A 15,742-nucleotide genomic window follows, 5' to 3' on the forward strand; every position below is an offset into this window, starting at 1 on the left:
CATTTGCCTCGCAAAATTACAGCAACTTAGCATGAACCTTTGTTGCTCATTGTCCCAATTGCATTGCCAAGCAGGGTCCCTTCCTTTTCCGAAATGAACCCGAGTGTCGTTGAAATTCAAACGCCAGCATTAAAATAATATAATTAGATTTCACTGCTTTAATTTCAAAGTTCAGTAGCTGGCTACAATATTTAGGTTACACGAGCACAAATTTAGAGTGCGAGCTTTGTTACCGTATTTTAGCTTACCTGTGACTGCAGCTCAGCTTGGTACGTACTACATTTTACTATTGTTAATTGTTCAGAATCATTTAATTCAAGATCAAAGTTAAATCTCTTATTTCTAAATTGCGTAGTTCAAGTAGCTTTTGAAATGATTGTTGAGGTAGTCCAAGACTAACTGTATGTTACTGAATTTCGATGTGCTTCAGAAAGAAAGCTCACTATTAACTTCAGTCACTAAATTAACTTTCGATTTTCCGGTTTTATTAATTCTTTTGCTAAATTAAGTCAGGGTGTAGCGAAATTTATTACTTCTGACAAACTTTCAGTTTTCACACTACACGTGTCAACCTTCAATTGCCACGCTTCTAGTGCTAATTATATGTGTAATAACCTTTCTTTTTCAGTTACTATAGTAATTGTCCTTAGGACTGGCGACCGTGATTTCCCCAAATCTCAAATACCTAATTACCGCTAGTTAATTGTTAACGTAACGGCTGCACATTTACCTTCTTTATTAACTTTACCCCTTTTCAAAATTAATTTCCACCAGTTTCATTAGCACATTTCCTTTCATTTAGATGTAACCCTTTCCTCCCTCTTTACCGACAGGTTAACTTCGGTGACGATTGCTTTTCCAAAACTCCCATTAGGTACACGCGGTTTCATTTTTCACTGTCATTAAGGTCGATAAGTGAGGGGGAGGTTACATGCTGACCCCACAAAAAGTGTCGAGAAAGTGACTAACATCCTACTGAAGGAAAATTCCTTATCGCAGGAGACCATCAAGAGCCGCAGTTCTCATTGTGCTGTTCCACACAGATTATAAGGCCTCCTAAGGTCCACAACGAAGTCGTCCGGCTGTGAATAATATATTGTGTAGCAAAACACCTTGCTACCCTGTTGTGTCCTGTAGTAGTTCAGTTGAGCACTACATAATGTACTGGGCGGATTTCTTACTTCGATTAGAGTGCCTTGGAGTCGGCGGCTTTGAAACCGTGTTTTTCGGATATGTAGACGATACTTTTGTAGCCCTGTGAGGGCATGCTAATTAAAATGTAGGTTCACAAACGTAGCCATTATGACCGAAAGTAATAAATTGTAGGTATAATAAACACCTCTAATGATTTTAGCGCCATGAACTAGCATTAGCCTTCAGAGGGGCTAAAACAGTGAACCTGTAACAAGCGGCATTTAAATAGCCAAAGGCACACAGGGTGTCGCTACTTTTAACACAAAAATTGGTTACAGTTTTCAAACTGCTTTCCTTCACATAGTACATGGGCGGGGGCACACAAACTCATGCTCAAAGTGTCAGCCGCCTCAGTGGACCGTGCCCCAAGACGCAACAACTCATAGCGGCGCTCGAAGGAGTACAACTAAAACACTAAAGTTTTAATATTAGGAAAGAAAGGAGGTAGCACACTGTTTTTGCTCTCAGTGTCATAGCTCCTGACTTACGAAGATTACGCCAGCTCAACAGGCAACTCGTATAATTCTCACAAGTAAATCAGCTGTAGTATTTTTCACTATTATTTTTTTAAGAAGATGAGATAGCGTAGAATATACCGAGGCTTGAAGCTCGTATAACTGCTTAAAAGGCACCTTCTAAGTCACACAAAGAACAGCGTCATAAGTAAAAGCAGAAGTAATTGCAAAACATGGACTGAGAGAATACCCACATATAATCCGCCGTCTTCCCAATACGAACACTTGCCTTTCAGACAGCCAAGTAGTAAACCATTGATCAAGGCGAAGGGGAACCGAACCATCTTGTTTTTGAGCAACAAAGCTCAAGAGGGCGGTAGTCCTTAATGTCAAGTCTTCAGACGCATTCTGTAACGAACACTCAGTCAGAGAAATTGTCTAAAAGAAAGTGTAGTAGCGTACTGAATTTTACGCTCGCGTGGCAAAGGTGCTATTATGTTTGAGATATCAGGGAGAAAGAAAGAAGAATGTTGACAGAAATAAGTGACAGTGGAACATGACAGGATGTTTCCTCAAATGTAGGCTGCAGCGTCACAATGTGTACCTGCAGACTGCGGGTCTACGGTCGGCGGCTCGGATCGAGTAGGTCATGAACTTAGCTTCACACTTGGCGAGCGATAATGGTTAAGCCTTTTGGCCTTTTAGCCTTTTGGCTAAAAAACCCGATTTTTCCACAATCTCTGTTCCATGGGACGGCCTTACGCCACCTCAGTGGGAGGCCCTGAATACCCACATGGTGGAGTTCTACTGGTCGAAGTCGGAGCCGTCGTGCTGCTTCAACAACCGTCTCTCCCCTCCACCCCGCCCCCCCCCCCCACCCCTCCCTCCCACATCGGTCTCGTTCTGCTTTCTGCGGACTGCACCCTTGATTAGGTGAAACAGATGAAAGGCGGGAGGCGCGAGATCCGGCTGGTAGGGCTGATGGGGAAGAACAGTCCAATGAAGTTTTGTGAGCTCCTCTAGGGCGCGAAGACACATGTGAGGTCTTGCGTTGTCATGGATGAAGACAACTTCGTTTGTATTTTTGTAGTGGACAAATTCGTTTGTATTTTTGTAGTGGCGAACACGGTGAAGTTGTTTTTTTCAACTTCCTGAGGGTAGCACAATGCACTTCAGAGTTGGTCGTTGCACCACGAGGGAGGACGTCAGATAGGGTAACCCCTTCAGAGTCTAAGAAGACCGTCGCCATGACTTTACTGGATGAGGGCGCGCCTTTGAACTTTTTCTTTGGAGCAGAGATGGTGTCGTGCTACTCCAGGAATTGTCATTTTGTTCCCGGTGCGAAATGATGGACTCATGTTTCATCGCCTGCCACGATGTTCGACGAAATATTGTCACACACAGCCTCGTAACGCGCAAGAAATTCCTCACAGATGGTCCTTCATTGCTCTTTACGGCCTTCTGTTAGGCGGCGTGGACCCAGCAGCCACACACCTCTGAGTCCCCCGACTGGTGGGCGAGCGTGTCAGCACTAACCAACAGAGCAGTTCGGTTCCGCAGCGAGGTGTTTCATTGTGATCTGTCGATTGTCTCGAGTGAGTGTGTCCGCACGTTCCTACAGCTGTTTGCTGCCGGCCGGCACGCGGGGGAGACTCTGCAGGTTTGCGCAACCTTGTTGCGATGATGACAGACACATTATCCAGCGACAAACCGTGCATTTGTTCAGCTGGGTCTTTACAGATATTCTGTAAATGCCTATGAATATTTACGATGCTGTGCTTTCCCGCCAAAAGAAACACAAAGGCAGCTATTTGAGAACGAGATATCCACTCTGTAGCGGAGCGAGCGCTAATATAAAGTTCTTGGCCGATTGAAACTGTGTGCCGAACGGAGGTCCAGATTTCGACTGTTGGTCAGGCGCGCAATCTGCCAGGAAGTTATACAACGCTTTGCTTGGGAAGCACCTCGATTTTGAAGGATACGCATAGGGCCGCCACTGGTACTTCCTAAAATTCTTGCAGCTGAAACGGGAATATCAAATTATGTCCCACAACGACCCCGGCATTTTTTTTCAACCGAAATTAGTTGAAAAAAGTGGTGCATTACTTACTGAACGCCCGTCGTGTATTAGCGGCTGCCTCTGCTTCTCCGAGTATTGATTGTGAGAGAAATCTGTAGATATGAAACGTTGAAATTACCTGGCTGGTCCGCTGCTCCTGACTTTCAACTACCTCGTAGCAGGGGTATCCTTGTGCTCACGACGTCCCCCTGCATACAAAATAGGCTACTTAAAAATCACAATCATCACGTTGAAAGCTAATAATTATAATTGGAGAGGAGTTGCAGTAAAATTAACATCACTCGGAAACTCTACTGCACCTAACGACTAATAATATCTCATTTCATCTCTCTCTCCCTCTCATGCAAAATAATTATACTAATTTTAACTATAATTATTCGGTAACTTACTTGTTCAAAATAATTACTCACTGCAATTCAATTAAACATCCCTGTACTTTGGCTACAAAATTACATTGAAATCTGCGTGTTTTTCAGTGATACGCGATACGATAGTGTAGAACTTATAAGGTACCAGTGATCATATTGCGGATTATTATTTTCACTGAAATTAAATGCTACATTAACATACAGATTAGGAATACAATGTTTTCGTGACCAAATTTACAGGGCTCAGACACGACGCAGTGACCACGCACGTAAAGGCAAGGTGATTAATCATTTTGTCTGGCAGCCGGCCGGTGTGGCCGTGCGGTTTTAGGCGCTTCAGTCAGGAACCGCGTGACGGCTACGGTCGCAGGTTCGAATCCTGCCTCGGGCATGGATGTGTGTGATGTCCTTAGGTTAGTTAGGTTTAAGTAGTTCTAAGTTCTAGGGGACTGATGACCACAGATGTTAAGTCCCATAGTGCTCAGAGCCATTTGGTCTCGCTAAGTGTTGGCTGCTAGAGTGGGCAGGCAGTGCCTGAGGAAGTAGACAGTTTCTTATTGCTTTGCGATTATTTCGTGTCTATGCAGGTTAACGAAGGAAACATGGCAGCATTTATCTCTTCATCTCAATGTACCCATGGCTGCGTAGGCGTCGCTTGCGGTACCTTAACTTGCGCTGTGCCCGTTGCTTCCTCCATCATGCTCGTCCAGGCAGTCCACCTTCGCTGGTTACAAGCGCTACTCTATCACCTGGGCCATAGAGACCGTTCCGTCGGTACTAACACTCACATGGCGTCTTACACTTTCCGCAGTTATACCGAAGAGGTAGTATAAGTCATTTTATAGTCTGACATGAGACAGAAGAACAACTGTTAAATACTCGTGGATCCTAAAGTTGGACTGTAAATAAATCCATCCGAGGTGGAATGGAAACTGATGGTGACACAAAAAGACAGCAGACATTATTAGCATGATGACGCATAAATTACGAATACAACGCTCTCACGACAGATTTTAGTGGGCTCAGACACGAGTAACTGTGTATGTAAAGATGAAGAGGATTAACCATTTGGTCTAACCACATTTCAAATATTGCAGTCGGTAGTGCTGAGGAGGTAGGAATCAGAATCAGTCTGAATGGCCAGTGGAAACCAGATAGACGTGCTTCCAGATTGCCAAATCCCAATGAGGATACACAGGTAGCGACCAGACTCAGATGTTGTATGCAGTATCAAATTCCGAAAGCACCACCAACTCTGGGCCTGCGACTAATATCGTAGTGGCTTTGGAAACGAAATTTCTTAATAAATGTGTGTAAATGCGTCGAGGTGTCACTTATCTGTATTCGTGAGTCACCATGAAGGCTGCAGCTTAACAGAATGTCCATTTGTGTGTAGCAGAAAGGCCTGTGACCTCCTCTCTCAAGGTCCCAAGGTTCACGAGGACTTTCCGACATTCGTTATTCGTCAGTCATTTCCAAAGGGGAAGCTCCCTCTACAAAGAAGGACTCTTGCACACCAAACCGGTCCCGGGCAACTTCACGATAGCAAGGCGCGGCTTCATTGGAATTCGTTTGCTCAGAGTATCGGACTCTTAAAGTATTAAGCTTAACTGGAACCCTTTCGTCCACAGCGCTGAGTCGTGAGATTGTACGCCATATTGCATAGAAAAAAAACGATTCCTGAAGATGGAGCATTATAAGCTGCAGCGACTTGAAAACGCCTTTTTTATGTATTTTAAGTTGCTCCCCAAAAATCTGAACGAATATAAAAAGGAATGTCTTGCTTATAGGATAATTAAAAATGACCACAGTCTCATCACTAATTGAGTCATACAAGACACAGTAGCAGAACGAGGCTTTCAACAATGAACTGTTCGCACAGTATGATTTCAGGAGATGGTGTTGTATTTTGTGGGAGAAGATTCATCAAGAAATTTCCATCGACTTTCCTGTAAAATACATATTTCGATGAATATAGCATAGAGAGTATTGGCTGTGAGATTCCACATTGTTGTTCACTTCGCTCTCTAGTACTTCTCTATGTTTAGATGATGTTTGTTTCGTGCTGAGTAGTGCTAGTGGATTGGCTATCAAAAGGTACGTTAAACGCAAATCGCCTTCGTTTCTCTTACTATCAACAGAAAACCTAGTTGACGGGCTGTGAGTAGTTCTATTAATCAATAAACTGAGTTACGAAGTGCTGTGTCGTCAGAGAAAACATAGCCAGAGCAAAACCACCACAGGGGCAAAGCTGCGAGATGTTGCCAGTGCCACAGAGACCCGCCACTTGCGCTAGTTCCATCAGCGCCATGGGCAGCACTGAGGATGAAGATATCGACTTGGCTTCGGCCAGTTGCCGGCCGAGTACAATCCGCTAATACCGGGCAACAACGGACAGAAGCCTACTCGGAAGATATGAGAGCAGCCCTCGCCCACTTGGTTATAGATCAATGTCCACGTCTGACTTACACAGGGAACGTCGTTGAGTGAACTCTTAGAAATGGACAGATTGTTGCTGTAAATTGCATTCCTAAGTACTGTGATGCTGACCTACGATTATTTGCACTCAGCCATCAACGGCATTTGCGTGTTATAATGCCTGCAGCATTGCAGGCTTAATCATTCACCAAGTCACAAAGATAAGTAAACCATTGGTGTGACTTTGTTACTAATTTGTTGGAGTGTTGTAGAACCTTCGCTATGCTATCATGTTATCTGATCCTGGGGCTTAGCTGTGCAATAGTGGTAGGGAGAAATTGTCTTAGCGGTGTAGTGATCACAAACCGCTTTACTAACTCACTAACTCAGCCTACCTTAATAACAGTGGCTACTCGGCCTCCACAGCAGAAGTGACTGGGCGTTTACAAAACTGGCGACGAGGTTATATAAAACAAAGGCTAATACTAGCTACTTATGGCTAACAAGTATCATTACATTTCATGATATTGACCTGAGCGTTCTCATAGAAAAAGTTCGAACAGGGTGCTAATATGATACTAGGTTATCCACTGTCAAGTTCAGGCGCTACAGCCTGGAACCGCGCGACCGCTCCGGTCGCAGGATCGAATCCTGCCTCGGGCATGGATATGTGTGATGTCCTTAGGTTAGTTAGGTTTAAGTAGTTCTAAGTTCTAGGGGACTGATGACCTCAGAAGTTAAGTCCCATAGTGCTCAGAGCCATTTGAACCATTTTCGAGGTAATATATGAGAGGAGATTTGTCATGAATACAAATATTTCAGAAGTGGAAACCGACTATAAGTTTCGATCTAAACGATCATCATAAGACTATATGAAGTCGTTCACTTCAGCCCCTATTGCATCATTCTTGCGCATTGGATAACTCTTCCGCAAAATATAATCAGAAAATAAATCTAGTAATAACATTATTTATAATGTATTAATGCCTGTTACTATTGACGACTGTTACGCAAAAGTGTTGTTTATTTTATATAATTGACGCCAAGTCAGAATTTAGAAGTCGGCCCCTGTAGCCGAGCGGTTCTAGGCGCTTCAGTCCGGAACCGCGCTGCTGCTACGTTCGCAGGTTCGAATCCTGCCTCGGGAATGGATGTGTGCGATGTCCTTAAGTTAGTAAGGTTTAAGTAGTTCTAAGCAAGGGGACTGATGACCTTAGATGTTAAGTTCCATTGTGCTTAGAGCCATTTTAACCAGAATGTAGCCTAACCACTGATGTAATTAATTTCATGTTTATTTACGACGATCATTTCAACAGAAACGTGGCGAACAAGTTCATGAGCAATACTAGGTGGGTCGTAAATATGTTGTCCTTTAGGTATTAACGGTATCTGAAGCACCATCTGCACAAAATTTAGACTTTTATCACTCTCTACAACTTAACAAAGTGTTAAAATGTGTGTGAATTCGTGAGGGACCAGGCTGCTGATGTCATCGGTCCTTAGACGTACACGCTACTTAAATTAAATTAACTTATGCTAACAACAACACACATACCCATGACCGAGGGAAGACTCGAACCTCCGACGGGAGAGGCCACACAATCCGTGACATGGCGCCTTAAACCACGCGGCCACTCAGCGCGGTTAAACTTTACTGGAGAATGGTAAACAACCATGTAATTATGGCTTCATATAACCCCTCTTACATTCCATTGTACCGTCTGATTGGATTGAGTTGTCTAGTCAGTATAAGAAAAGACAAGCTCGACAAATATCACATGCCAACTAACACATGACTAAACCACCATATTATTATGCCGACAAAAACTGCTTCCGGAGTTGCGGTAGATTATGTGTGACATTGTGGTGGCACGAAGAGTTAGCTGGGGTGGAAGAAATTCTCATCAGTATAGTTAGGCGAGCAAGAGGAGGAGTGACATCCTAGTCGCCAGATGTGCCCCTAACAGCTCTGTTGAATCCCAAACATCACCTGAGTATGTCCTGCAGTGAGGCGACGCGACCCTGTTGCTGAGTCGACAAGTCCCTTGGTACTAGATGACAGCAGCAGGTACTACTGCATATGGTTTCATCATTGGATATCTCGTCGGCCTTAATTACTCAAACAGCACTCTACAAACACAACACCATTTATCGTAGACGTTTTCATCACGTCCTTTCTGTTTTACGCACCGTGACTCCGAGATCATCCCCTCTAAAACGGTCCAAGGTCCACTGAGCCATTAGTCTTCTGACTGACTTGACGCGGCGTTAATTTCTCTCGTATGTAAACCTCTTCATCACAGAGTAATGGCTGCGTCCTACATTCCTCAGTCACTTAGTTAGAGGTATTCCAATCCCTCTATTTCCACCTACAGCTTCTACTATTACTATGGAAGTTATTCCCTAATGTCTTAACAAATATTTCCTTTTTAGGGCCAGCAGCGTAATATATGTCTGATAACGACATGATTGTTACAGTAGATACACCAAATAGCTGCTTATAATAAGTAATCTCTATTTTCATTTACGACAGTCTGTTTCGGCTTAATCGCCATTTTCAAGTACCTACAATTCCAATTTTGGTGAGAACGGGTATGGATGCCAATGTCATTCATATTAAAGTAGCTGTCTTGTACTCACGTCTACAATACAATGAACATTCTTGAGGAATTAGAAATTTATATGTACACGAGAAAAGCAATATTTACTAAACGAATGTACAGAATTTAGACACACGACTTAAAAATTTTATTGAACTTCTAGAACACGAAAGTAGTACAGAAGTTTTGCTATTTGGGGAGCAAAATAACTGATGATGGTCGAAGTAGAGAGGATATAAAATGTAGACTGGCAATGGCAAGGAAAGCTTTTCTGAAGAAGAAAAATTTGTTAACATCGAGTATAGATTTAAGTGTCAAGAAGTCATTTCTGAAAGCATTTGTATGGAGTGTAGCCATGTATGGAAGTGAAACACGGACGATAAATAGTTTGGACAAGAAGAGAATAGAAGCATTCGAAATGTGGTGCTACAGAAGAATGCTGAAGATTAGATGGGTAGATCACATAACTAATGAGGAAGTATTGAATAGGATTAGGGAGAAGAGAAGTTTGTGGCACAAGTTGACCAGAAGACGGGATCGGTTGGTAGGACATGTTCTGAGGCATCAAGGGATCACCAATTTAGTATTGGAGGGCAGCGTGGAGGGTAAAAATCGTAGAGGGAGACCAAGAGATGAATAAACTAAGCAGATGCAGAAGGATGTATATTGCAGTAGGTACTGGGAGATGAAGAAGCTTGCACAGGATAGAGTAGCATGGAGAGCTGCATCAAACCAGTCTCAGGACTGAAGACCACAACAACAACAGAACACGAAAATGAATAAATTTGAAGTAACATATGCAACAACCAAAGATAAACGTAACATATTTCAGTTAATAAAATAATATCGCTGTTCATCTGCACAATCTTTGTAAATATATAGCGTTATAATAGTCAACTACTGTCACGTAGTAATTAACATTTAGTCTCAACATCTTAACAACATTTACGATCTTGTTAAAGCAGTGACAGTTGGACAACAGCCCACCAACGACGCAATATGGACGTCACATCAATGTAGACGTCAGTACAAGATCTCACCAAAATTGTAATTGCCGGTACTTGAAAATGGCGATTAAGCCGAAACAGACCGTCGTAAATGAATATAAAGATCACTTGTTATAAGCACCTACTTTGTATATCTACTGTAACAAGTCTTAACAAATGTTCTGTTATCCTATGCCTTTGTAACCTCCCCCTTCCTAATCGGCCTACTTTATTACGATATAACTGACCGGGATCGCATACGCCTAATGAAATTTGACAGTGAGTAAAGCTATCGTTGCCGGCGTAGAGTGTACAACAGATTCTTCTGAAGGAAGAATATATTCTAAACTTATGCTAAATACCGACGATAATTTTGAAATGGATGGAATATAATAATCGCTCACGAACCGCACCAGGGGAAAAATGGTATCCCGTAATATCTACTACGAAAATCACTGTCAAGACAAATGAAAGACTGATTAGATAAAAAGGGAATTATGAAACGGTCGGCAGCCTGCCAGGGCAATGAATCTCCAGAATCTTAAGAAAGGTAATAGCAAAGAAATTCAAGCTAATAATCACTGGCGTGGCGATAGAAGGTTTTTGCGCTTTTCCACAGCACTACAGTTCACGATAAAATAAATAAATCAGAAATGACTGAGTTTGCAGTTACTTATTCTCATATACAAAATTTTGAAAGTAAATATAAATGGAGTTACTGGTTAAATAAAAGACTGGCTTAACTTAAACTCTGTTATGTAAAAAATGACTTTCAGGAATCTCAGTTTAACATAATGCAAAATTTAGAAAAGGGCAATAAATTTACTGTTGGTTATTGAATGACTGAAGTTAATTTATTTTACACAAATGAGCAACTTATTTTACTTTTAATATAACAACAATAAGACACATACCAAGCCAGCAGAAGTCACTCGCTAAGCTAAACAGAGAATGAATGAAATTGTGCACACTTAATCTCTTCTGATCTTTACTTATTAGTTATGCCAGTGAAATTTTACGTTGCTTTGAGTAAAAGAAGTTAATGTTGCAATTTGTAGTTTAGTTTAGCCTCTGTTATGCAATACATAAACGAACACTTAATCAATTTTCATGTTCTTACGACACCCGGTGATTGCATGGAAAGGAAAAGGGACCCTGCCTGGTAATAAAGTCTGAGGGTAATGACAACACATGTGTCCTACATGTTTTAACTACTGCAAGTTATTATTCGAGGTATTCATACTTTGTGAAAGAAATGTAAGTGGGTAAAGCTTGTACATTGCTATATCTGTCAGTTAACAGTCTTATGATGTAGCTGTGCGGACGACGAAGAACGTTGCAGACGACAATGCTGAGCTGCCGCTGTTGCTTGTTGCTGCTGCTGCTGTTTGAGAACCCAAGTCGTCTCCAGAGCGACGGATAATTACAGGACGGGCAATAGAACTGCAGCTTCCTCAGCCTGTCCACCCCTCCCGTGCTCTCAATGCTTGAGGGTTAACGAATCGGGAACGCCTACACAGGCGCGAGTGTAGTTGCACGCCGCGTTGCGGGACCCTCAACAAACACTTCCGCACTCTTTCATCGCTCAAGCTGTTCTGCTTTCGCTCTGCTCGCAACGCGACAGAGAGTCTGCAAACGCAAAGATAAACAACGGCACAGCTACTGACATTTCGTCGTTGCTTTAGATACATTGAAATAGATTTCCCTTGGCTATTACCCAGCAATTTACAATATTTTCGTTATAATTTGAATCAGTTACATACAGTCAGAAATACACTGTTACATCGATTATTTACTAAATGTAGTTTCTGTAATAAAGCTTACAGATTCAGAGTTAGTACAAGATATCAACGGCGGAAATTTTGGATGGTGCAGAAAGTATTTTATCCGCAATTTCGGAGTTAGCCTTTTTCTTATCAGTGTTTTTCGTATATTCCTTCCATTGTCGATTCTCTCAAATCTTATCTTACCATTCCACCTAATCTTCAACGCATCTCTAAAGCACTTGATATCAAACGTTTCGATTCCATTCTTTTCCATCTTCCAGTCCCCGAATCCCAACCATGCAGTGCTGTGTTCCCACAGAAATTTCTTCTTAAAGTCTAGGCAGGTTTCATATTAGTGCACTTATTTTGGTTCGAAATGTCTTCTTTGCCTATGATAATCTGCTTTTTATGACCTCCTTGCTTCGGCTGTCATGAGGTATGGTACCTCCAGAGAAAAAAATACACCTAGTGATCCTCAAATTCCACATTAAGTTTTTCATAAGTTCATTTCTGCGACGCCTCATTTGTTTTGGCTTTTTCCATATTCTGTACTCAATACACACAGATTTTTCATTTCATTCCGTGTCTGCCCCCGGTAGCTGAGTGGTCAGCGTGACAGACTGTCAATCCTAACGGCCCGGGTTCGATTCCCGGCTGGGTCGGAGATTTTCTCCGCTTAGGGACTGGGTGTTGTGTCGTCCTAATCATCATCATTTCATCCCCATCGACGCGCAGGTCGCCGAAGTGGCGTCAAATCGAAAGACCTGCACCAGGCGAACGGTCTATCCGACGGGAGGCCCTAGCCGCACGACTTTTCATTTCATTCCGTTTGTCCCAAATGTTCTTTCTTGGTGTATCTGTGGGTAACATTATCAACAGCGAATCTTATCACTGGTATCCTTCCGTCTTGAATTTTAGTCGCACTCCTGAATCTTTTATTTCTGCCATTGCTCTTCGGTGTATAGATTGAGCAGTAGGGGATAATGTATTAAACGCTGTGTTACACCCATAGTTATTCCAACCCCTCGGTCTCGGTCATTCCTTCTTGTTCTTCTAGGTCTTTGATATATCGTATAATATCCGACGTTCCTAGTAGCTTACAACTGTTTTTCTGAAAATGTAACAATTCTCAGTCTATTTCATATTGATGGACGCTTTCTCTAGCTCGACAAATTCTATGAACGAATCTTCATATTTCGTACGTCTTGCTTGCAGTATCAGTCGCAACGACATAATTGTATCTTTGGTGTCTTCACCTTTCCTAAAGCCAAACTGATCGCCATCTTTCTTTTCCCTTACACTGTTCTCGACAGCAATTTGATGCATGAGCTGTTAAACTGATTGTGAAATAGGTCTCGCAGTTATCTATCCATGCTCTGTTTCAGAATGTGGACGTAACATTTGTCAAAAAGTCTGAGGGCATGTCTCCAGTCTCAAAGGTTGTACTTATCAACATGGGTAATCAACTTCTGACTTACTTCTTCGCAAGTGTTCCAAAAGTCTCTTAAACTCTGGCCCTAATATTGATTCCACTACGTCTTTAGTATACACAACCTTTTCTTCTTCCTCTATGACATCATTTGATCAGTTCCTCCCGTCGCACAGGCCTTCAAGGTACTGTTTCCATCCATCTTCATTTTCCTCTGGGTTTAACAGTGTTATTCACATGGCAGTCTTAAATTTGGCGGCCATGCTTCTCATGTCATAGGAGGTAGCTGCAATTAAACAGTCTCAAAATTACTATGCTCGTTCTAGGAACAGTGGAACGTACAAGTTGGGTTTGATTGTGATCATGCGCCTGAGGGAGTGAGCGGTTTTATTGTGACGTACTTGAAAATTCCGGCAATTATTTCAAATTGTATGATGCAATTATACGAACACGTGTAAGTCAGATGGAATATTACACAGCAATTATGTGCAATGCTCATATTAATTTAAGCGCAGAATGTTCCAATAATTAAACTCTCTTAAATGGAATCTCGAAATTGTGGGTAATTAACATGTATTTTTGCGTGTCCATTTGCTGTCTCTTCACCACAACCCAAAGGCAATCGAAGTCTCCGGCTCACGCAGATGCTAAACCCACTCAGAATTGATGGTCAACATTTTTATTTTCCCGAAGCATGATGCCAGCAGTAATAGTTCATTTCTACTAAATGCGGGTTCATATCTACTAAATGCGGGCTGACAATAATACTTTTGGCACGAAAAAATAGTATTTCCATTTTACACCTACTTTCTCCTGTGATGGAGACATCTATATAGCATCTGAGGCGATTCTAACAGAGGCGCTCCCACAGCGACAATTGATTTCGCAAAGGATCTCAGGTAGAAGAGAGTACAGAGTTAAAATATCCGTTTGTTCATCCATATTTCCGTTGTTCCTCTGAATATTATGATGCAGCTGCAGTTCCAGAAAGACGATGCCTGATTTTACGCTCCACATTTATGCAACAGAGCTACTAACTCTCGAAGGAACACTAAGCACTACTCTTGAGTATTCCCATACAGCAAATTTCAAAACTAAAGAAACGAGGCGATGGATGTACATTCCTGGTAGTTAACAATCACAGATTTACTCCATTGTAGCATACGTAATATCTGCATTGTCATAACGTCCTTCTTAATCAACTCACAATGGTAGATCTTTAAAATGATACTACCCTCTAGTTGCAGAGTATAAAATTGCATGTTACTTTCGCTGTAAGGTGGAAACAAATCATCATTCAAAATTAATTATTCCCCCTTTCTGGAAAGCATTCATACAATTACTATTGAAGTTACGTACCTGAACACGGAGACTTGGAATTTCCCAGTCAGCATACGAAGGCAGTCGTAAATAGGAAGAGTACTCACATTTCGGCTTGATGACGACTCCATTTTGCAACTGACCAACTATCAACGGCAATCCAATAAGCGGATCCTGACGCTACAGTAACGTCATCTAGCGAAAAGAGAGGTTGAGTGCATCAGAGCATTTCGCGGATTCCAGTGGATATACCAGACGGGACGATTATGACAAAAGATAAAGTTTATAATACAGAGGAGATTGTGTGAACTCGCCGTAGCTTCAACTTGCCGCTCCGTCGATGCCACGCTCACCATCTTGAAGCAAATGACTTTGGCGATTCCGCACTGCCTATATACACTTTCAAGGCGATTTGTTGAACTAGAGATACACCCTCGATCAAAAAGCATTAGTCTGAGAATCAGAATTAGTTATGGTTTCAACATCCGCAGTCGTGAGTAGGGAAAAGATATATTTTCCTCCTATTTCAGAAACGACTGGTTACTTCAATAAACACCGCTTTTCACTTTTCGCAGACGATAAAGTACTGGTCTAATCTATGTCTTGACTGCCGGGCTCAGCTAAGACTGACTCGAAAAGTCTATTTTATAGAATTCATGGTATTGTATTTTGTAATAATGTCACCATGTTTTGAAGTGAAAATAAGAATTAGCTTTCCAATACTGATTGGCATTGCAACGTACATGCTTTGCTTCTTCCTTTACAGAGGACAGACATCAACGATTTGCAGAAGGAGCTGATGGGGAATTTGACCTTCGTTTTATTTATTTGTCAGTTTTAACAGAAGTGCGCAACCAATATCCGCTGTGGTTATAATACTGATACATATTTGATGCAAGTCAAAGATATTGAGCTACTCCCAGGTATCTGAAAGAAATGTAAGATTAAAATTAGACAGGGGCCAAATGAATATAATCGGGTATTATGCCAGAGAGGAAGGGAATACAAATGAAACTATACTATCCTATGATACAGCAGATAATGTCTTATTGTTAACGCTTCAGTCCTAGATGGGAGAAACTCCGCTGCTAACGTTGTAGGCGTCATTGGGGAAGTTGTGTTAGAT

This window comes from Schistocerca americana, chromosome 1 (genome assembly GCF_021461395.2).
Source record: "Schistocerca americana isolate TAMUIC-IGC-003095 chromosome 1, iqSchAmer2.1, whole genome shotgun sequence".
NCBI lineage: Eukaryota > Metazoa > Arthropoda > Insecta > Orthoptera > Acrididae > Schistocerca > Schistocerca americana.